The sequence below is a fragment of the Chiloscyllium plagiosum genome, unplaced genomic scaffold, assembly GCF_037043375.1.
Source record: "Chiloscyllium plagiosum isolate Xiang-an unplaced genomic scaffold, Cpla_swu_hap1 HiC_scaffold_14, whole genome shotgun sequence".
Classification (NCBI taxonomy): domain Eukaryota; kingdom Metazoa; phylum Chordata; class Chondrichthyes; order Orectolobiformes; family Hemiscylliidae; genus Chiloscyllium; species Chiloscyllium plagiosum.
In genome coordinates, this window is record NW_028270152.1 from 53367313 (window position 1) to 53390888 (window position 23576).

The following is a 23576-nucleotide window of genomic DNA, read 5'->3' on the forward strand; positions in this document are numbered from 1 at the left end:
GCACAGACAGCGTGTCCCGTAGCAGTGCATTTCCAGTGTGACCCGGAGCAGTTCACTGACAGCGTGTCCCGGAGCAGCAGACAGACAGCGTGTCCCGGAGCAGTGCATTTCCAGCGTGACCCGGAGCAGTTCACTGACAGCGTGTCCCGGAGCAGCGCACTGACAGTGTGTCCTCGTGCAGTGCACTGACAGTGTGTCCCGGAGCAGTGCACTGACAGCGTGTCCCGGAGCAGCGCACTGACAGTGTGTCCTCGTGCAGTGCACTGACAGCGTGTCCCGGAGCCGCGCACTGACATCGTGTCCCAGAGCAGTGCATTGACAGTGTGACCCGGAGCATTGCCATGACAGCGTGTCCTGGAGCAGTGCACTGACAGCATGTCCCGGAGCAGTGCACTGACAGCGTGTCCTCGGGAGTGCACTGACAGTGTGTCCCGGAGCAGTGCACTGACAGCGTGTCCCGGAGCAGGGCACTGACAGCTTGCCCCGGAGCAGTGCACTGACAACGTGTCCCGGAGAAGTGCACTGACAGCATTTCCTGGGGCAGTGCATTGACAGGTGTCCCGGAGCAGAGCACTGACAGTGTGTTCCGGAATAGTGCACCGACAGCATGTCCTGGAGCAGTGCACTGACAGCGTGGCCTCGGGAGTGCATTGACAGTGAGTCCCGGAGCAGCGCACAGACAGCGTGTCCCGGAGCAGTGCATTTCCAGCGTGACCCGGAGCAGTTCACTGACAGCGTGTCCCGGAGCAGCAGACAGACAGCGTGTCCCGGAGCAGTGCATTAACAGCGTGTCCCTGAGCATTGCACTGACAGCGCGTCCAGGAGCAGTGCACTGACAGCGTGTCCCGGAGCAGTGCCTTGACAGCGTGTCCCGGAGCAATGCACTGACATAGCATCCCGCAGCAGGGCACAGACAGCATGTCCCGGAGCATTGCACTGACAGCGTGTCCTCGGGCAGTGCACTGACAGTGTGTCCTGGAGCAGCGCACAGACAGCGTGTCCCGGAGCAGTGCATTTCCAGCGTGACCCGGAGCAATTCACTGACAGCGTGTCCCGGAGCAGCGCAGTGACAGTGTGTCCTCGTGCAGTGCACTGACAGTGTGTCCCGGAGCAGTGCACTAACAGTGAGTCCCGGAGCAGTGCACTGACAGCGTGTCCCGGAGCAGCGCACTGACATCGTGTCCCAGAGTAGTGCACTGACAGTGTGACCCGGAGCAGTGCCATGACAGCGTGTCCTGGAGCAGTGCACTGACAGCATGTCCCGGAGCAGTGGACTGACAGCGTGTCCTCGGGAGTGCACTGACAGCATGTCCCGGAGCAGTGCACTGACAGCTTGTCCCGGAACAGCGCACTGACAACGTGTCCCGGAGCAGTGCACTGACAGCACGTCCCGGAGCAGTGCCATGACAGCGTGTCCCGGAGCAGTGCACTGACAGCGCGTCCCGGAGCAGTGCCATGACAGCGTGTCCCGGAGCAGTGCACTGACAGCGCGTCCCGGAGCAGTGCACTGACAGCGCGTCCCGGAGCAGCACACTGACAGCGTGTCCCGGAGCAGGGCACAGACAGCGTGTCCCGGAGCAGTGCATTTCCAGCGTGACCCGGAGCAATTCACTGACAGCGTGTCCCGGAGCAGCGCAGTGACAGTGTGTCCTCGTGCAGTGCACTGACAGTGTGTCCCGGAGCAGTGCACTAACAGTGAGTCCCGGAGCAGTGCACTGACAGCGTGTCCCGGAGCAGCGCACTGACATCGTGTCCCAGAGTAGTGCACTGACAGTGTGACCCGGAGCAGTGCCATGACAGCGTGTCCTGGAGCAGTGCACTGACAGCATGTCCCGGAGCAGTGGACTGACAGCGTGTCCTCGGGAGTGCACTGACAGCATGTCCCGGAGCAGTGCACTGACAGCTTGTCCCGGAACAGCGCACTGACAACGTGTCCCGGAGCAGTGCACTGACAGCGCGTCCCGGAGCAGTGCCATGACAGCGTGTCCCGGAGCAGTGCACTGACAGCGCGTCCCGGAGCAGTGCCATGACAGCGTGTCCCGGAGCAGTGCACTGACAGCGCGTCCCGGAGCAGGGCACTGACAGCTTGCCCCAGAGCAGTGCACTGACAACGTGTCCCGGAGAAGTGCACTGACAGCATTTCCTGGGGCAGTGCATTGACAGGTGTCCCGGTGTAGAGCACTGACAGTGTGTTCCGGAATAGTGCACTGACAGCATGTACTGGAGCAGTGCACTGACAGCGTGGCCTCGGGAGTGCATTGACAGTGAGTCCCGGAGCAGTGCACTGACAGCGTGTCCCGGAGCAGTGCACTGACAGTGAGTCACAGAGCAGTGCATTGACAGCGTGTCCCTGAGCATTGCACTGACAGTGTGTCCCGGAACAGCGCACGGACAGCATGTCCCGGAACAGTGCCATGACAGCGTGTCCCGGAGCAGTGCACTGACAGCGCGTCCCGGAGCAGCGCACTGACAGCGCGTCCCGGAGCAGTGCACTGACAGCGCGTCCCGGAGCAGTGCCATGACAGCGTGTGCCGGAGCAGTGCACTGACAGCGATTCACGGAGCAGTGCCATGACAGCGTGTCCCGGAGCAGTGCACTGACAGCGCGTCCCAGAGCAGTGCACTGACAGCGCGTCCCGGAGCAGCACACTGACAGCGTGTCCCGGAGCAGGGCACTGACAGCTTGCCCCAGAGCAGTGCACTGACAACGTGTCCCGGAGAAGTGCACTGACAGCATTTCCTGGGGCAGTGCATTGACAGGTGTCCCGGAGCAGAGCACTGACAGTGTGTTCCGGAATAGTGCACCGACAGCATGTCCTAGAGCAGTGCACTGACAGCGTGGCCTCGGGAGTGCATTGACAGTGAGTCCCGGAGCAGTGCACTGACAGCGTGTCCCGGAGCAAGGCACTGACAGCGTGTCCCGCAGCAGGGCACTGACAGCGTGTCCCGGAGCAGTGCACTGACAGCGTGTCCTCGGGCAGTGCACTGACAGTGTGTCCTGGAGCAGCGCACAGACAACGTGTCCCGGAGCAGTACACTGACAGTGGGTCGTGGAACAGCGCACTGACAGCATGTCCCAGAGCAGTGCACTGACAGCGTGTCCTCGGGAGTGCACTGACAGTGTGTCCCGGAACTGTGCTCTGACCGCATGTCCCGGAGCAGGGCACTGACATGGTGTCCCGCAGCAGGGCACAGAGAGCGTGTCCCGGAGAAGTCCACTGACAGCATGTCCTGGGGCAGTGCACTGACAGTGTGTCCCCGAGCAGGGCACTGACAACGTGTCCCAGAGCAGGGCACTGACATGGTGTCCCGCAGCAGGGCACAGAGAGCGTGTCCCGGAGCAGTGCATTGACAGCATGTCCCAGAGCAGTGCACTGACAGTGTTTCCCGGTGCAGTGCACTGACAGCGCATCCCGGAGCAGCGCACTGACAGTGTTTCCCGGTGCAGTGCACTGACAGCGTGTCCAGGAGCAGTGCATTGACAGTGAGTCACAGAGCTGTGCATTAACAGCATGTCCCTGAGCATTGCACTGACAGTGTGTCCCGGAGCAGTGCACTGACAGCATGTCCCGGAGCAGTGCACTGACAGCGTGTCCCGGAGCAGTGCACTGACAGCGCGTCTCGGAGCAGTGCACTGACAGCGTGTCCCGGAGCAATGCACTGACATAGCGTCCCGCAGCAGGGCACAGACAGCATGTCCCGGAGCATTGCACTGACAGCGTGTCCTCGGGCAGTGCACTGACAGTGTGTCCTGGAGCAGCGCACAGACAGCGTGTCCCGGAGCAGTGCATTTCCAGCGTGACCCGGAGCAGTTCACTGACAGCGTGTCCCGGAGCAGCAGACAGACAGCGTGTCCCGGAGCAGTGCATTAACAGCGTGTCCCTGAGCAGTGCACTGACAGTGTGTCCAGAAGCAGTGCACTGACAGCGTGTCCCGGAGCAGTGCCATGACAGCGTGTCCCGGAGCAATGCACTGACATAGCATCCCGCAGCAGGGCATGGACAGCATGTCCCGGAGCATTGCACTGACAGCGTGTCCTCGGGCAGTGCACTGACAGCGTGTCCTGGAGCAGTGCACTGACAGTGTGACCTCAGGCAGTGCACTGAAAGCGTGTCCCAGAGCTGTGAATTGACAGTGAGTCCCAGAGCAGTGCATTGACGGCGTGTCCATGAGCAGTGCACTGACAGTGTGTCCCGGAGCAGTGCACTGACAGCGTGTCCCGGAGCAGTGCCATGACAGCGCGTCCCGCAGCAGTGCACTGATAGCGTGTCCTGGAGCATTACACTGACAGCGTGTCCTCGGGCAGTGCACTGACAGTGTGTCCTGGAGCAGCACACAGACAGCGTGTCCCGGAGCAGTGCATTTCCAGCGTGACCCGGAGCAGTTCACTGACAGCGTGTCCCGGAGCAGCACACAGACAGCGTGTCCCAGAGCAGTGCATTTCCAGCGTGACCTGGAGCAGTTCACTGACAGCGTGTCCCGGAGCAGCGCAGTGACAGTGTGTCCTCATGCAGTGCACTGACAGTGTGTCCCGGAGCAGTGCACTGACAGTGAGTCCCGGAGCAGTGCACTGACAGCGTGTCCCGGAGCAGCGCACTGACATCGTGTCCCAGAGCAGTGCACTGACAGTGTGACCCGGAGCAGTGCCATGACAGCGTGTCCTGGAGCAGTGCACTGACAGCATGTCCCGGAGCAGTGGACTGACAGCGTGTCCTCGGGAGTGCACTGACAGCATGTCCCGGAGCAGTGCACTGACAGCTTGTCCCGGAGCAGCGCACTGACAACGTGTCCCGGAGCAGTGCACTGACAGCGTGTCCTCGGGCAATGCACTGACAGCGTGTCCCGGAGCAGTGCACTGACAGTGTGTCCTCGGGCAGTGCACTGACAGTGTGTCCTGGAGCAGCGCACAGACAGCAGTGTCCCAGAGCAGTGCACTGACAACGTGTTCCGGAGCAATACACTGACAGCATGTCCCGGAGCAGTGCACTGACAGCATGTCCTGGAGCAGTGCACTGACAGCGTGTCCTCGGGAGTGCACTGACAGTGTGTCCCGGAGAAGTGCACTGACAGCATGTCCTGGGGCAGTGCACTGACAGTGTGTCCCGGAGCAGGGCACTGACAACGTGTCCTGGGGCAGTGCATTGACAGGTGTCCCGGAGCAGGGCACTGACAACGTGTCCCGGAGCAGTGCACTGACAGTGTGTCCTCGGGCAGTGCACTGACAGTGTGTCCCGGAACTGTGCTCTGACAGCATGTCCCAGAGCAGGGCACTGACAGCGTGCCCCAGAGCAGGGCACTGACATGGTGTCCCGCAGCAGGGCACAGAGAGCGTGTCCCGGAGCAGTGCACTGACAGTTTTTCCCGGAGCAGTGCACTGACAGCGTGTCCCGGAGCAGTGCACTGACAGCGCGTCTCGGAGCAGTGCACTGACAGCGTGTCCCAGAGCAATGCACTGACATAGCGTCCCGCAGCAGGGCACAGACAGCATGTCCTCAGGATTGCACTGACAGCGTGTCCTCGGGCAGTGCATTAACAGCGTGTCCCTGAGCATTGCACTGACAGTGTGTCCAGGAGCAGTGCACTGACAGCGTGTCCCGGAGCAATGCACTGACATAGCATCCCGCAGCAGGGCACAGACAGCATGTCCTGGAGCATTGCACTGACAGCGTGTCCTCGGGCAGTGCACTGACAGTGTGTCCTGGAGCAGCGCACAGACAGCGTGTCCCGGAGCAGTGCATTTCCAGCGTGACCCGGAGCAGTTCACTGACAGCGTGTCCCGGAGCAGCAGACAGACAGCGTGTCCCGGAGCAGTGCATTAACAGCGTGTCCCTGAGCATTGCACTGACAGTGTGTCCAGGAGCAGTGCACTGACAGTGTGTCCCGGAGCAGTGCCATGACAGCGCGTCCCGGAGCAGTGCACTGACAGCGTGTCCCGGAGTAATGCACTGACATAGCATCCCGCAGCAGGGCACAGACAGCATGTCCCGGAGCATTGCACTGACAGCGTGTCCTCGGGCAGTGCACTGACAGCGTGTCCCGGAGCAGCGCACAGACAGCGTGTCCCGTAACAGTGCATTTCCAGCGTGACCCGGAGCAGTTCACTGACAGCGTGTCCCGGAGCATGCATTTCCAGCGTGACCCGGAGCAGTTCACTGACAGCGTGTCCCGGAGCAGCGCAGTGACAGTGTGTCCTCGTGCAGTGCACTGACAGTGAGTCCCGGAGCAGTGCACTGACAGCGTGTCCCGGAGCAGCGCACTGACATCGTGTCCCAGAGCAGGGCACTGACAGTGTGACCCGGAGCAGTGCCATGACAGCATGTCCTGGAGCAGTGCACTGATAGCATGTCCCGGAGCAGCGCACTGACAACGTGTCCCGGAGCAGTGCACTGACAGTGAGTCCTCGGGCAGTGCACTGACAGTGTGTCCTGGAGCAGCGCACAGACAGCATGTTCCGGAGCAATACACTGACAGCGGGTCGTGGAACAGCGCACTGACAGCATGTCCCGGAGCAGTGCACTGACAGCATGTCCCGGAGCAGTGCACTGACAGCGTGTCCTCGGGAGTGCACTGACAGTGTGTCCCGGAGAAGTGCACTGACAGCATGTCCCGGAGCAGTGCACTGACAGCATGTCCTGGGGCAGTGCACTGACAGTGTGTCCCGGAGCAGGGCACTGACAACATGTCCTGGGGCAGTGCATTGACAGGTGTCCCGGAGCAGGGCACTGACAACGTGTCCCGGAGCAGTGCACTGACAGTGTGTCCTCGGGCAGTGCACTGACAGTGTGTCCCGGAACTGTGCTCTGACAGCATGTCCCGGAGCAGGGCACTGACAGCGTGCCCCAGAGCAGTGCACTGACATGGTGTCCCGCAGCAGGGCACAGAGAGCGTGTCCCAGAGCAGTGCACTGACAGTGTGTCCTGGAGCAGCGCACAGACAGCGTGTCCTGGAGCAGTACACTGACTGCGGGTCGTGGAACAGCGCACTGACAGCATGTCCAGGAGCAGTGTACTGACAGCGTGTCCTCGGGAGTGCACAGACAGCGTGTCTCGGAGCAATGCACTGACAGCGTGTCCCCCGGAGCATTGCACTGACAGCGCGTCTCGGAGCAGTGCACTGACAGCGTGTCCCGGAGCAATGCACTGACAGTGTGTCCCAGAGCAGTGCACTGACAGTGAACCCTGGAGCTAAGCATTGACAGCGTGTCCCAGAGCAGCGCACTGACAGCGTGTCCCAGAGCAGGGCACTGACAGTGTGTCCAGGAGCAGTGCACTGACAGTGAGTCACAGAGCAGTGCATTAACAGCGTGTCCCTGAGCATTGCATTGACAGTGTGTCCCAGAGCAGTGCACTGACAGTGTGACCTCAGGCAGTGCACTGACAGCGTGTCCCGGAGCTGTGCATTGACAGTGTGACCTCAGGCAGTGCACTGACAGCGTGTCCCGGAGCAGTACACTGACTGCGGGTCGTGGAACAGCGCACTGATAGCATGTCCCGGAGCAGTGCCATGACAGCGTGTCCTCGGGAGTGCACTGACAGTGTGTCCCGGAGCAGCGCACTGACAGCATGTCCCGGAGCAGTGCATTGACAGCGTGTCCCGAAGCAGTGCACTGACAGCGTGTCCTCGGGCATGCACTGACAGTGTGTCCCGGAGCAGTGCACTGACAGCATGTCCCGGGAAGCGCACTGACAACGTGTCCCGGAGCAGTGCACTGACAGCGTGTCCCGGAGAAGTGCACTGACAGCATGTCCTGGGGCAGTGCATTGACAGGTGTCCCGGAGCAGAGCACTGACAGTGTGTCCCGGAGTAGTGCACCGACAGCGTGTCCTGGAGCAGTGCGTCGACAGCGTGTCCCGGAGCAGTGCACTGACAGCGTGTCCACGGGAGTGCACTGACAGCGTGTCCCGGAGCAGTGCCATGACAGCGTGCCCCAGAGCAGCGCACTGACAGCGTGTCCCGGAGCAGGGCACTGACAGCGTGCCCCAGAGCAGTGCACTGACAGCATGTCCCGGAGCAGTGCACTGACAGCGTGTCCCGGAGCAGTGCACTGACAGCATGTCCCGGGAAGCGCACTGACAACGTGTCCCGGAGCAGTGCACTGACAGCGTGTCCCGGAGAAGTGCACTGACAGCGTGTCCCGAAGCAGGGCACTGACAGTGTGCCCCAGAGCAGTGCACTGACAATGGGTCCAGGAGCAGTGCACTGATAGCATGTCCCGGAGCAGTGCACAGACAGCGTGTCCCGGAGAAGTGCACTGACAGCGTGTCCCGGAGCAGTGCACTGACAGCGTGTCCCGGAGAAGTGCACTGACAACATGTCCCGGAGCAGTGCACTGACAGCGTGTCCCGGAGAAGTGCACTGACAGCATGTCCCGGAGCAGTGCACTGATAGCGTGTCCCGGAGAAGTGCACTGACAGCATGTCCTGGGGCCGTGCATTGACAGGTGTCCCGGAGCAGAGCACTGACAGCGTGTCCCGGAGCAGCGCATTGACAGCGTGTCCCGGAGCAACGCATTGACAGCGTATCCCACAGCAGTGCATTGACAGCGTGTCCCGGAGCAGTGCACTGACAGTGTGTCCCGCAGCAGTGCATTGACAGCGTGTCCCGGAGCAGTGCATTGACAGTGTGTCCTTGGGCAGTGCATTGACAGTGTGTCCTGGAGCAGGGCACTGACAGCGTGTCCCGGGGCAGCGCACTGATAGTGAACCCTGGAGCCATGCATTGACAGCGTGTCCCGGAGCAGCGCACTGACAGCGTGTCCCAGAGCAGTTCACTGACAGTGTGTCCTGGAGCAGGGATTTGACAGCGTGTCCCGAGCAATGCATTGACAGTGAGTCACAGAGCAGTGCACTGACAGTGTGTCCTCCGGCAGTGCACTGACGGCATGTCCTGGAGCAGTGCACTGACGGCATGTCCCGGAGCAGTGCATTGACAGCGTGTCCTTGGGCAGCGCACTGACAGTGTGGCCTGGAGCAGTACACTGACAGCGTGTCCCGGAGCAGCACACTGACAGCGTGTCCTGGAGCATTGCATTGACAGTGTGTCCCGGAGCATTGCCCTGACAGCGTGTCCAGGAGCAGTGCATTGACAGCGTGTCCTCGGGCAGTGCACTGACAGTGTGTCCTCGAGCAGTGCACAGACAGCGTGTCCCGGAGCAGTGCATTTCCAGCGTGACCCGGAGCAGTGCACTGACAGTGTGTCCCGGAGCTGTGCACTGACAGCGTGTCCCATAGCATTGCATTGACAGCGTGTCCAGGAGCATTGCACTGACAGCGTGTCCTCGGGCAGTGCACTGACAGTGAGTCCTGGAGCAGCACACAGACAGCGTGTCCCGGAGCAGTGCATTTCCACCGTGACCCGGAGCAGTTCACTGACAGCGTGTCCCGGAGCAGCGCACTGACAGTGTGACGTCAGGCAGTGCACTGACAGCGTGTCCCGGAGCAGCGCACTGACAGCGTGTCCCGGAGCAGTGCATTTCCAGCGTGACCCGGAGCAGTTCACTGACAGCGTGACCCGGAGCATTGCACTGAAGCGTGTCCTTGGGCAGTGCACTGACAGTGTGTCCTGCAGCAGCACACAGACAGCGTGTCCCGGAGCAGTGCATTTCCAGCGTGACCCGGAGCAGTTCACTGACAGCGTGTCCCGGAGCAGCGCATTGACAGCGTGTCCCAGAGCAACGCATTGACAGCGTGTCCTTGGGCAGTGCATTGACAGTGTGTCCTGGAGCAGGGAACTGACAGCGTGTCCCGGAGCAGTGCACAGACAGTGAACCCTGGAGCCATGCATTGACAGCGTGTCCCGGAGGAGCGCACTGACAGCGTGTCCCAGAGCAGGGATTTGACAGCGTGTCCCGAGCAGTGCATTGACAGTGTGTCCAGGAGCAGTGCACTGACAGCGTGTCCTTGGGAGTGCATTGACAGTGTGTCCTCGGGCAGTGCACTGACGGCATGTCCTGGAGCAGTGCACTGACGGCATGTCCCGGAGCAGTGCACTGACAGCGTGTCCTCGGGCAGTGCACTGACGGAATGTCCTGGAGCAGTGCACTGACATGGCGTCCCGCAGCAGGGCACAGAGAGCGTGTCCCGGAGCATTGCATTGACAGCGTGTCCTGGAGCAGTGCACTGACAGTGTGTCCTGGAGCATTGCACTGACAGCGTGTCCCGGAGCAGTACACTGACAGCGTGTCCCGGAGCAGCACACTGACAGCGTGTCCTGGAGCATTGCATTGACAGTGTGTCCCGGAGCATTGCACTGACAGCGTGTCCAGGAGCAGTGCACAGACAGCGTGTCCAGGAGCAGTGCATTGACAGCGTGTCCTCGGGCAGTGCACTGACAGTGTGTCCTGGAGCAGCGCACAGACAGCGTGTCCCGGAGCAGTGCATTTCCAGCGTGACCCGGAGCAGTGCACTGACAGTGTGTCCTCGGGCAGTGCATTGACAGCGTGTCCAGGAGCATTGCACTGACAGCGTGTTCTCGGGCAGTGCACTGACAGTCTGTCCTGGAGCAGCACACAGACAGCGTGTCCCGGAGCAGTGCATTTCCAGCGTGACCCGGAGCAGTTCACTGACAGCGTATCCCGGAGCAGCGCACTGACAGTGTGACCTCAGGCAGTGCACTGACAGCGTGTCCCGGAGCTGTGCATTGACAGTGTGACCTCAGGCAGTGCACTGACAGCGTGTCCATGAGCAGCGCACTGACAGCGTGTCCCGGAGCAGTGCATTTCCAGCGTGACCCGGAGCAGTTCACTGACAGCGTGACCCGGAGCATTGCACTGACAGCGTGTCCTCGGGCAGTGCACTGACAGTGTGTCCTGGAGCAGCACACAGACAGCGTGTCCTGGAGCAGTGCATTTCCAGCGTGACCCGGAGCAGTTCACTGACAGCGTGTCCCGGAGCAGCGCATTGACAGCGTGTCCCGGAGCAACGCATTGACAGCGTGTTCCGCAGCAGTGCATTGACAGCGTGTCCCGGTGCAGTGCACTGACAGTGTGTCCCACAGCAGTGCATTGACAGTGTGTCCTTGGGCAGTGCATTGACAGTGTGTCCTGGAGCAGGGAACTGACAGCGTGTCCCGGAGCAGCGCATTGACAGCGTGTCCCGCAGCAGTGCATTGACAGCGCGTCCCGGAGCAGTGCACTGACAGCGTGTCCCGCATCAGTGCATTGACAGTGTGTCCTTGGGCAGTGCATTGACAGTGTGTCCTGGAGCAGGGAACTGACAGCGTGTCCCGGAGCAGTGCACTGACAGTGAACCCTGGAGCCATGCATTGACAGCGTGTCCCGGAGCAGCGCACTGACAGCGTGTCCCAGAGCAGTTCACTGACAGTGTGTCCTGGAGCAGTGCACTGACAGCGTGTCTTCGGGAGTGCACTGACAGTGTGTCCTGGAGCAGGGATTTGACAGCGTGTCCCGAGCAGTGCATTGACAGTGTGTCCAGGAGCAGTGCACTGACAGTGTGTCCTGGAGCATTGCACTGACAGCGTGTCCAGGAGCAGTGCACTGACAGTGTGTCCTGGAGCAGCGCACAGACAGCGTGTTCCGGAGCAGTACACTGACAGCGTGTCCCGGAGCAGCACACTGACAGCGTGTCCTGGAGCATTGCATTGACAGCGCGTCCCGGAGCATTGCACTGACAGCATGTTCTCGGGCAGTGCACTGACAGCGTGTCCCGGAGCAGTGCATTTCCAGCGTGACCCGGAGCAGTTCACTGACAGCGTGTCCCGGAGCAGCGCACTGACAGTGTGACCTCAGGCAGTGCACTGACAGCGTGTCCCGGAGCTGTGCATTGACAGTGTGACCTCAGGCAGTGCACTGACAGCGTGTCCATGAGCAGAGCACTGACAGCGAGTCCCGGAGCAGCGCACTGACAGTGTGTCCCGCAGCAGTGCATTGACAGCGTGTCCCGGAGCAACGCATTGACAGCGTGTCCCGGAGCAACGCATTGACAGCGTGTCCCGCAGCAGTGCACTGACAGCATGCCCTGGTGCTGTGCACTGACAGCGTGTCCGGAGCAGTGCACTGACAGCATGGCCCAGAGCAGCACACTGAGAGCGTGTACTGGAGCAGTGCAATGACATGGCATCCCGGAGCAGTGCACTGACAGCGTGTCCCGCAGCAGTGCACTGACAGCGTGTCCCGCAGCAGCGCACTGACAGCATGCCCTGGTGCTGTGCACTGACAGCGTGTCCGGAGCAGTGCACTGACAGCGTGGCCCGGAGCAGCACACTGAGAGCGTGTCCCGGAGCAGTGCATTTCCAGCGTGACCCGGAGCAGTTCACTGACAGCGTATCCCGGAGCAGCGCACTGACAGTGTGACCTCAGGCAGTGCACTGACAGCGTGTTCTCGGGCAGTGCACTGACAGTCTGTCCTGGAGCAGCACACAGACAGCGTGTCCCGGAGCAGTGCATTTCCAGCGTGACCCGGAGCAGTTCACTGACAGCGTATCCCGGAGCAGCGCACTGACAGTGTGACCTCAGGCAGTGCACTGACAGCGTGTCCCGGAGCTGTGCATTGACAGTGTGACCTCAGGCAGTGCACTGACAGCGTGTCCATGAGCAGCGCACTGACAGCGTGTCCCGGAGCAGTGCATTTCCAGCGTGACCCGGAGCAGTTCACTGACAGCGTGTCCTCGGGCAGTGCACTGACAGTGTGTCCTGGAGCAGCACACAGACAGCGTGTCCTGGAGCAGTGCATTTCCAGCGTGACCCGGAGCAGTTCACTGACAGCGTGTCCCGGAGCAACGCATTGACAGCGTGTTCCGCAGCAGTGCATTGACAGCGTGTCCCGGTGCAGTGCACTGACAGTGTGTCCCACAGCAGTGCATTGACAGTGTGTCCTTGGGCAGTGCATTGACAGTGTGTCCTGGAGCAGGGAACTGACAGCGTGTCCCGGAGCAGCGCATTGACAGCGTGTCCCGCAGCAGTGCATTGACAGCGTGTCCCGGAGCAGTGCACTGACAGCGTGTCCCGCATCAGTGCATTGACAGTGTGTCCTTGGGCAGTGCATTGACAGTGTGTCCTGGAGCAGGGAACTGACAGCGTGTCCCGGAGCAGTGCACTGACAGTGAACCCTGGAGCCATGCATTGACAGCGTGTCCCGGAGCAGCGCACTGACAGCGTGTCCCAGAGCAGTTCACTGACAGTGTGTCCTGGAGCAGTGCACTGACAGCGTGTCTTCGGGAGTGCACTGACAGTGTGTCCTGGAGCAGGGATTTGACAGCGTGTCCCGAGCAGTGCATTGACAGTGTGTCCAGGAGCAGTGCACTGACAGCGTGTCTTCGGGAGTGCATTGACAGTGTGTCCTCGGGCAGTGCACTGACGGCATGTCCCGGAGCATTGCATTGACAGCGTGTCCTGGAGCAGTGCACTGACAGTGTGTCCTGGAGCATTGCACTGACAGCGTGTCCAGGAGCAGTGCACTGACAGTGTGTCCTGGAGCAGCGCACAGACAGCGTGTTCCCGAGCAGTACACTGACAGCGTGTCCCGGAGCAGCACACTGACAGCGTGTCCTGGAGCATTGCATTGACAGCGCGTCCCGGAGCATTGCACTGACAGCGTGTTCTCGGGCAGTGCACTGACAGCGTGTCCCGGAGCAGTGCATTTCCAGCGTGACCCGGAGCAGTTCACTGACAGCGTGTCCCGGAGCAGCGCACTGACAGTGTGACCTCAGGCAGTGCACTGACAGCGTGTCCCGGAGCTGTGCATTGACAGTGTGACCTCAGGCAGTGCACTGACAGCGTGTCCATGAGCAGAGCACTGACAGCGAGTCCCGGAGCAGCGCACTGACAGTGTGTCCCGCAGCAGTGCATTGACAGCGTGTCCCGGAGCAACGCATTGACAGCGTGTCCCGGAGCAACGCATTGACAGCGTGTCCCGCAGCAGTGCACTGACAGCATGCCCTGGTGCTGTGCACTGACAGCGTGTCCGGAGCAGTGCACTGACAGCATGGCCCAGAGCAGCACACTGAGAGCGTGTACTGGAGCAGTGCAATGACATGGCATCCCGGAGCAGTGCACTGACAGCGTGTCCCGCAGCAGTGCACTGACAGCGTGTCCCGCAGCAGCGCACTGACAGCATGCCCTGGTACTGTGCACTGACAGCGTGTCCGGAGCAGTGCACTGACAGCGTGGCCCGGAGCAGCACACTGAGAGCGTGTACTGGAGCAGTGCAATGACATGGCATCCCGGAGCAGTGCACTGACAGCGGGTCCCAGTGGAGTACACTGACAGCGTGTCCCGGAGCAGCGCACTGAAAGCGTGTCCCGCAGCAGTGTACTGACAGGGCATCCTGGAGCAGTGCACTGACAGTGGGTCCCAGTGCAGTACACTGACAGCGTGTCCCGGAGCAGCGCACTGAAAGCGTGTCCCGCAGCAGTGTACTGACAGGGCATCCTGGAGCAGTGCACTGACAGTGGGTCCCAGTGCAGTACACTGACAGCGTGTCCCGGAGCAGTGCACTGACAGCGGGTGCCAATGCAGTACACTGACAGTGTGTCCCGGAGCAGCGCACTGACAGTGGGTCCCAGTGCAGTACCCTGACAGTGTGTCCTGGAGCAGCGCACTGACAGCGTGTCCCGGAGCAATGCACTGACAGCGTGTCTCCCGGAGTATTGCACTGACAGTGTGTCCTGGAGCAGGGCACTGACAGCGTGTCCCGGAGCAATGCACTGACAGTGTGTCCCGGAGCAGTGCACTGACAGTGAACCCTGGAGCCATGCATTGACAGCGTGTCCCGGAGCAGCGCACTGACAGCGTGTCCCAGAGCAGTGCATTAACAGTGTGTCCCTGAGCATTGCACTGACAGTGTGTGCCAGAGCAGTGCATTGACAGCATGTCCCGGAGCATTGCACTGACAGCGTGTCCTCGGGCAGTGCACTGACAGTGTGTCCTGGAGCAGCGCACAGACAGCGTGTCCCGGAGCAGTGCATTTCCAGCGTGACCCGGAGCAGTTCACTGACAGCGTGTCCCGGAGCTGCACACAGACAGCGAGTCCTGGAGCAGTGCATTTCCAGCGTGACCCGGAGCAGTTCACTGACAGCGTGTCCCGGAGCAGTGCACTGACAGTGTGACCCTCAGGCAGTGCACTGACAACGTGTCCCGGAGCTGTGAATTGACAGTGAGTCCCAGAGCAGTGCATTGACAGCGTGTCCATGAGAAGCGCACTGACAGCGTGTCCCGGAGCAGCGCACTGACAGTGTGTCCCGGAGCAATGCACTGACAGCGTGTCCCGGAGCAGTGCACTGACAGTGTGTCCTTGGGCAGTGCACTGACAGCGTGTCCCGGAGCAGCGCACTGACAGTGTGTCCCGGAGCAATGCACTGACAGCGTGTCCCGGAGCACTGCACTGACAGCGTGTCCCGGAGCAATGCACTGACAGCGTGTCTCCCGGAGTATTGCACTGACAGTGTGTCCTGGAGCAGGGCACTGACAGCGTGTCCCGGAGCAATGCACTGACAGTGTGTCCCGGAGCAGTGCACTGACAGTGAACCCTGGAGCCATGCATTGACAGCGTGTCCCGGAGCAGCGCACTGACAGCGTGTCCCAGAGCAGTGCATTAACAGTGTGTCCCTGAGCATTGCACTGACAGTGTGTGCCAGAGCAGTGCACTGACAGCGTGTCCCGGAGCAGTGCATTGACAGCGTGTCCCGGAGCAGTGCATTGACAGCATGTCCCGGAGCATTGCACTGACAGCGTGTCCTCGGGCAGTGCACTGACAGCGTGTCCCGGAGCAGTGCATTGACAGCATGTCCCGGAGCATTGCACTGACAGCGTGTCCTCGGGCAGTGCACTGACAGTGTGTCCTGGAGCAGCGCACAGACAGCGTGTCCCGGAGCAGTGCATTTCCAGCGTGACCCGGAGCAGTTCACTGACAGCGTGTCCCGGAGCTGCACACAGACAGCGAGTCCTGGAGCAGTGCATTTCCAGCGTGACCCGGAGCAGTTCACTGACAGCGTGTCCCGGAGCAGTGCACTGACAGTGTGACCCTCAGGCAGTGCACTGACAACGTGTCCCGGAGCTGTGAATTGACAGTGAGTCCCAGAGCAGTGCATTGACAGCGTGTCCATGAGAAGCGCACTGACAGCGTGTCCCGGAGCAGCGCACTGACAGTGTGTCCCAGAGCAATGCACTGACAGCGTGTCCCGGAGCAGTGCACTGACAGTGTGTCCTTGGGCAGTGCATTGACAGCGTGTCCTGGGGCAGTCCATTGACAGCGTGTCCCGGAGCACTGCACTGACAGTGTGTCCCGGAGCAGGAAATTGACAGCGTGTCCCGGAGCAGTGCACTGACAGTGTGTCCCGGAGCAATGCACTGACAGCGTGTCCCGGAGCATTGCACTGACAGTGTGTCCTTGGGCTTTGCATTGACAGCGTGTCCTGGGCAGTCCATTGACAGCGTGTCCCGGAGCAGTGCACTGACAGTGTGTCCTGGAGCAGGGAACTGACAGCGTGTCCCGGAGCAGTGCACTGACAGCGTGACCCGGAGCAGTACACTGACAGCGTGTCCCGGAGCAGCACACTGACAGTGTGTCCTCGGGCAGTGCACTGACAGTGTGTCCTGGAACTGTGCACTGACAGCATGTCCCGGAGCAGTGCACTGACAGTGTGTCCCGGAGCAGTGCACTGACAATGAACCCTGGAGCTATGCATTGACAGCGTGTCCCGGAGCAGTGCACTGACAGCGCGTCCCGGAGCAGTACACTGACAGCGTGTCCCGGAGCAGCACACTGACAGTGGGTCCTCGGGCAGTGCACTGACAGTGTGTCCTGGAACTGTGCACTGACAGCATGTCCCGGAGCAGTGCACTGACAGTGTGTCCCGGAGCAGTGCACTGACAATGAACCCTGGAGCCATGCATTGACAGCGTGTCCCGGAGCAGCACACTGACAGTGTGTCCTCGGGCAGTGCACTGACAGTGTGTCCTGGAACTGTGCATTGACAGCGTGTCCCGGAGCAGTGCACTGACAGCGTGCCCCAGAGCAGTGCACTGACAACGTGTCCCGGAGCAGTGCACTGATAGCGTGTCCCGGAGAGGTGCACTGACAGCATGTCCTGGGGCAGTGCATTGACAGGTGTCCCGGAGTAGAGCACTGACAGTGTGACCTCAGGCAGTGCACTGACAGCGTGTCCCGGAGCTGTGAATTGACAGTGAGACCCAGAGCAGTGCATTAACAGCATGTCCATGAGCAGCGCACTGACAGCGTGTTCCGGAGCAGCGCACTGACAGTGTGTCCCGGAACGGCGCACTGACAGCATGTCCCGGAGCAGTGCCATGACAGCGCGTCCCGGAGCAGTGCACTGACAGTATGTCCCGGAGCAGTACACTGACAGTGTGTCCCGGAACAGCACACTGACAGCATGTCCCGGAGCAGTGCACTGACAGTGTATCCCGGAGCAGTGCACTGACAGTGTGTCCCGGAGCAGTGCATTGACAGCGTGTCCCGGAGCAGTGCACTGACAGTGTGTCCCGGAGCAGTGCACTGACAGCATGTTCCGGAGCAGCGCACTGACAGCGTGTCCCGGAGCAGGCACTGACAGCGTGCCCCAGAGCAGTGCACTGACAACGTGTCCCGGAGCAGTGCACTGACATCGTGTCGCTGAAAAGTGCACTGACAGCGTGCCCCAGAGCAGTGCACTGACAACGTGTCCAGGAGCAGTGCACTGACAGCGTGTCCCGGAGAAGTGCACTGACAGCATGTCCTCTGGCAGTGCACTGACAGTGTGTCCCGGAACTGTGCACTGACAGCATGTCGCGGAGCAGTGCACTGACAGCGTGTCCCGGAGCAGGGCACTGGCTGCGTGCCCCAGAGCAGTGCACTGACAACGTGTCCCAGAGCAGTGCACTGACAGCATGTCCTGGGGCAGTGCATTTACAGGTGTCCCGGAGCAGAGCACTGACAGCGTGTCCCAGAATAGTGCACCGACAGCGTGTCCTGGAGCAGTGCGCCGACAGCGTGTCCCGGAGCAGCGCATTGACAGCGTGTCCCGGAGCAACGCATTGACAGTGTGTCCCGGAGCAGTGCACTGACAGTGTGTCCTGGAGCAGTGCACTGACAGCGTGTCCCGGAGCAGCGCATTGACATTGTGTCCTGGAGCAGTGCACTGACAGCGTGTCCCGGAGCAGTGCATTGGCAGCGTGTCCCGGAGCCGTGCACTTACAGTGTGTCCTGGAGCAGCGCACAGACAGTGTGTCCCGGAGCAGTACATTGACAGCGTGTCCCGGAGCTGTGCATTGACAGTGTGACCTCAGGCAGTGCACTGACAGTGTGTCCCGGAGCTGTGAATTGACAGTGAGTCCCAGAGCAGTGCACTGACAGCTTGTCCATGAGCAGCGCACTGACAGTGTGTCCTCGGGCAGTGCACTGACAGTGTGTCCTGGAGCAGTGCATTTCCAGCGTGACCCGGAGCAGTTCACTGACAGCGTGTCCTGGAGCAGTGCACTGACAGTGTGACCTCAGGCAGTGCACTGAAAGCGTGTCCCAGAGCTGTGAATTGACAGTGAGTCCCAGAGCAGTGCATTGACGGCGTGTCCATGAGCAGTGCACTGACAGTGTGTCCCGGAGCAGTGCACTGACAGCGTGTCCCGGAGCAGTGCCATGACAGCGCGTCCCGCAGCAGTGCACTGATAGCGTGTCCTGGAGCATTACACTGACAGCGTGTCCTCGGGCAGTGCACTGACAGTGTGTCCTGGAGCAGCACACAGACAGCGTGTCCCGGAGCAGTGCATTTCCAGCGTGACCCGGAGCAGTTCACTGACAGCGTGTCCCGGAGCAGCGCACTGACAGTGTGACCTCAGGCAGTGCACTGAAAGCGTGTCCCAGAGCTGTGAATTGACAGTGAGTCCCAGAGCAGTGCATTGACGGCGTGTCCATTATCAGCACATTGACATTGTGTCCCGGAGCAGTGCACTGACAGCCTGTCCCGGAGCAGCGCTCAGACAGTGTGTCCCGGAGCAGCGCACTTACAGCATGTCCCGGAGCAGTGCACTGACAGCGTGTCCCGGAGCAGCGCTCTGACAGCGTGTCCCGGAGCAATGCACTGACATGGCGTCCTGCAGCAGGGCACAGAGAGCGTGTCCCGGAGCATTGCATTGACAGCGTGTCCTGGAGCAGTGCACTGACAGTGTGTCCTGGAGCATTGCACTGACAGCGTGTCCAGGAGCAGTGCACTGACAGTGTGTCCTGGAGCATTGCACTAACAGTGTGTCCTGGAGCAGCGCACAGACAGCGTGTTCCGGAGCAGTACACTGACAGCGTGTCCCGGAGCAGCACACTGACAGCGTGTCCTGGAGCATTGCATTGACAGCGCGTCCCGGAGCATTGCACTGACAGCGTGTTCTCGGGCAGTGCACTGACAGCGTGTCCCGGAGCAGTGCATTTCCAGCGTGACCCGGAGCAGTTCACTGATAGCGTGTCCCGGAGCAGCGCACTGACAGTGTGACCTCAGGCAGTGCACTGACAGCGTGTCCCGGAGCTGTGCATTGACAGTGTGACCTCAGGCAGTGCACTGACAGCGTGTCCATGAGCAGAGCACTGACAGCGAGTCCCGGAGCAGCGCACTGACAGTGTGTCCCGCAGCAGTGCATTGACAGCGTGTCCCGGAGCAACGCATTGACAGCGTGTCCCGGAGCAACGCATTGACAGCGTGTCCCGCAGCAGTGCACTGACAGCATGCCCTGGTGCTGTGCACTGACAGCGTGTCCGGAGCAGTGCACTGACAGCATGGCCCAGAGCAGCACACTGAGAGCGTGTACTGGAGCAGTGCAATGACATGGCATCCCGGAGCAGTGCACTGACAGCGTGTCCCGCAGCAGTGCACTGACAGCGTGTCCCGCAGCAGCGCACTGACAGCATGCCCTGGTGCTGTGCACTGACAGCGTGTCCGGAGCAGTGCACTGACAGCGTGGCCCAGAGCAGCACACTGAGAGCGTGTACTGGAGCAGTGCAATGACATGGCATCCCCGAGCAGTGCACTGACAGCGGGTCCCAGTGCAGTCCACTGACAGCGTGTCCCGGAGCAGTGTACTGACAGGGCATCCTGGAGCAGTGCACTGACAGTGGGTCCCAGTGGAGTACACTGACAACGTGTCCCGGAGCAGCGCACTGAAAGCGTGTCCCACAGCAGTGTACTGACAGGGCATCCTGGAGCAGTGCACTGACAGTGGGTCCCAGTGCAGTACACTGACAGTGTGTCCCGGAGCAGTGCACTGACAGCGGGTGCCAATGCAGTACACTGACAGTGTGTCCCGGAGCAGCGCACTGACAGTGGGTCCCAGTGCAGTACCCTGACAGTGTGTCCTGGAGCAGCGCACTGACAGCGTGTCCCGGAGCAATGCACTGACAGCGTGTCTCCCGGAGTATTGCACTGACAGTGTGTCCTGGAGCAGGGCACTGACAGCGTGTCCCGGAGCAATGCACTGACAGTGTGTCCCGGAGCAGTGCACTGACAGTGAACCCTGGAGCCATGCATTGACAGCGTGTCCCGGAGCAGCGCACTGACAGCGTGTCCCAGAGCAGTGCATTAACAGTGTGTCCCTGAGCATTGCACTGACAGTGTGTGCCAGAGCAGTGCACTGACAGCGTGTCCCAGAGCAGTGCATTGACAACATGTCCCGGAGCATTGCACTGATAGCGTGTCCTCGGGCAGTGCACTGACAGTGTGTCCTGGAGCAGCGCACAGACAGCGTGTCCCGGAGCAGTGCATTTCCAGCGTGACCCGGAGCAGTTCACTGACAGCGTGTCCCGGAGCTGCACACAGACAGCGAGTCCTGGAGCAGTGCATTTCCAGCGTGACCCGGAGCAGTTCACTGACAGCGTGTCCCGGAGCAGTGCACTGACAGTGTGACCCTCAGGCAGTGCACTGACAACGTGTCCCGGAGCTGTGAATTGACAGTGAGTCCCAGAGCAGTGCATTGACAGCGTGTCCATGAGAAGCGCACTGACAGCGTGTCCCGGAGCAGCGCACTGACAGTGTGTCCTTGGGCTTTGCATTGACAGCGTGTCCTGGGCAGTCCATTGACAGCGTGTCCCGGAGCAGTGCACTGACAGTGTGTCCTGGAGCAGGGAACTGACAGCGTGTCCCGGAGCAGTGCACTGACAATGAACCCTGGAGCCATGCATTGACAGCGTGTCCCGGAGCAGTGCACTGACAGCGCGTCCCGGAGCAGTACACTGACAGCGTGTCCCGGAGCAGCACACTGACAGTGTGTCCTCGGGCATTGCACTGACAGTGTGTCCTGGAACTGTGCACTGACAGCATGTCCCGGAGCAGTGCACTGACAGTGTGTCCCGGAGCAGTGCACTGACAATGAACCCTGGAGCTATGCATTGACAGCGTGTCCCGGAGCAGTGCACTGACAGCGCGTCCCGGAGCAGTACACTGACAGCATGTCCCGGAGCAGCACACTGACAGTGGGTCCTCGGGCAGTGCACTGACAGTGTGTCCTGGAACTGTGCACTGACAGCATGTCCCGGAGCAGTGCACTGACAGTGTGTCCCGGAGCAGTGCACTGACAATGAACCCTGGAGCCATGCATTGACAGCGTGTCCCGGAGCAGCACACTGACAGTGTGTCCTCGGGCAGTGCACTGACAGTGTGTCCTGGAACTGTGCATTGACAGCGTGTCCCGGAGCAGTGCACTGATAGCGTGTCCCGGAGAGGTGCACTGACAGCATGTCCTGGGGCAGTGCATTGACAGGTGTCCCGGAGTAGAGCACTGACAGTGTGACCTCAGGCAGTGCACTGACAGCGTGTCCCGGAGCTGTGAATTGACAGTGAGACCCAGAGCAGTGCATTAACAGCATGTCCATGAGCAGCGCACTGACAGCGTGTTCCGGAGCAGCGCACTGACAGTGTGTCCCGGAGCAGTGCACTGACAGTGTGACCCGGAGCAGTGCACTGACAGCGTGTCACTGAGCATTGCACTGACAGTGTGTCCCGGAACGGCGCACTGACAGCATGTCCCGGAGCAGTGCCATGACAGCGCGTCCCGGAGCAGTGCACTGACAGTATGTCCCGGAGCAGTGCACTGACAGTGTGTCCCGGAGCAGTGCATTGACAGCGTGTCCCGGAGCAGTGCACTGACAGTGTGTCCCGGAGCAGTGCACTGACAGCATGTTCCGGAGCAACGCACTGACAGCGTGTCCCGGAGCAGGCACTGACAGCGTGCCCCAGAGCAGTGCACTGACAACGTGTCCCGGAGCAGTGCACTGACATCGTGTCGCTGAAAAGTGCACTGACAGCGTGCCCCAGAGCAGTGCACTGACAACGTGTCCAGGAGCAGTGCACTGACAGCGTGTCCCGGAGAAGTGCACTGACAGCATGTCCTCTGGCAGTGCACTGACAGTGTGTCCCGGAACTGTGCACTGACAGCATGTCGCGGAGCAGTGCACTGACAGCGTGTCCCGGAGCAGCGCACTGGCTGCGTGCCCCAGAGCAGTGCACTGACAACGTGTCCCAGAGCAGTGCACTGACAGCATGTCCTGGGGCAGTGCATTTACAGGTGTCCCGGAGCAGAGCACTGACAGCGTGTCCCAGAATAGTGCACCGAAGGCGTGTCCTGGAGCAGTGCGCCGACAGCGTGTCCCGGAGCAGCGCATTGACAGCGTGTCCCGGAGCAACGCATTGACAGTGTGTCCCGGAGCAGTGCACTGACAGTGTGTCCTGGAGCAGTGCACTGACAGCGTGTCCCGGAGCAGCGCATTGACATTGTGTCCTGGAGCAGTGCACTGACAGCGTGTCCCGGAGCAGTGCATTGGCAGCGTGTCCCGGAGCCGTGCACTTACAGTGTGTCCTGGAGCAGCGCACAGACAGTGTGTCCCGGAGCAGTACATTGACAGCGTGTCCCGGAGCTGTGCATTGACAGTGTGACCTCAGGCAGTGCACTGACAGTGTGTCCCGGAGCTGTGAATTGACAGTGAGTCCCAGAGCAGTGCACTGACAGCTTGTCCATGAGCAGCGCACTGACAGTGTGTCCTCGGGCAGTGCACTGACAGTGTGTCCTGGAGCAGTGCATTTCCAGCGTGACCCGGAGCAGTTCACTGACAGCGTGTCCTGGAGCAGTGCACTGACAGTGTGACCTCAGGCAGTGCACTGAAAGCGTGTCCCAGAGCTGTGAATTGACAGTGAGTCCCAGAGCAGTGCATTGACGGCGTGTCCATGAGCAGTGCACTGACAGTGTGTCCCGGAGCAGTGCACTGACAGCGTGTCCCGGAGCAGTGCCATGACAGCGCGTCCCGCAGCAGTGCACTGATAGCGTGTCCTGGAGCATTACACTGACAGCGTGTCCTCGGGCAGTGCACTGACAGTGTGTCCTGGAGCAGCACACAGACAGCGTGTCCCGGAGCAGTGCATTTCCAGCGTGACCCGGAGCAGTTCACTGACAGCGTGTCCCGGAGCAGCGCACTGACAGTGTGACCTCAGGCAGTGCACTGAAAGCGTGTCCCAGAGCTGTGAATTGACAGTGAGTCCCAGAGCAGTGCATTGACGGCGTGTCCATTATCAGCGCACTGACAGCGTGTCCCGGAGCAGTGCACTGACAGTGTGTCCCGGAGCAGTGCACTGACAGTGTGACCCGGAGCAGTGCCA